Genomic DNA, 224 nt, shown 5'->3' on the forward strand with positions numbered 1-224 from the left:
GTCAGTCAGCATCAGATCCTCGCCTCTGTACCAATCAACTCACAGGGATCCAGGTCTGAAGGCCCAGCTTCGAAGGATCGGTCCGCTCCTCAGACGTGTTCAACCCACCTCCAGCCCTTCTCCACCTTCATCTCAGACTCTGCCTGGCTATGACTTCCCCCTGGCCTCCACACCACCACCAGTGTCCGAGCCCCGGGGGGCGGGGGGGGGGGGGGGGGGGGGGG

This window comes from Austrofundulus limnaeus, unplaced genomic scaffold (assembly GCF_001266775.1).
Source record: "Austrofundulus limnaeus strain Quisiro unplaced genomic scaffold, Austrofundulus_limnaeus-1.0 Scaffold46, whole genome shotgun sequence".
Classification (NCBI taxonomy): Eukaryota; Metazoa; Chordata; class Actinopteri; order Cyprinodontiformes; family Rivulidae; genus Austrofundulus; species Austrofundulus limnaeus.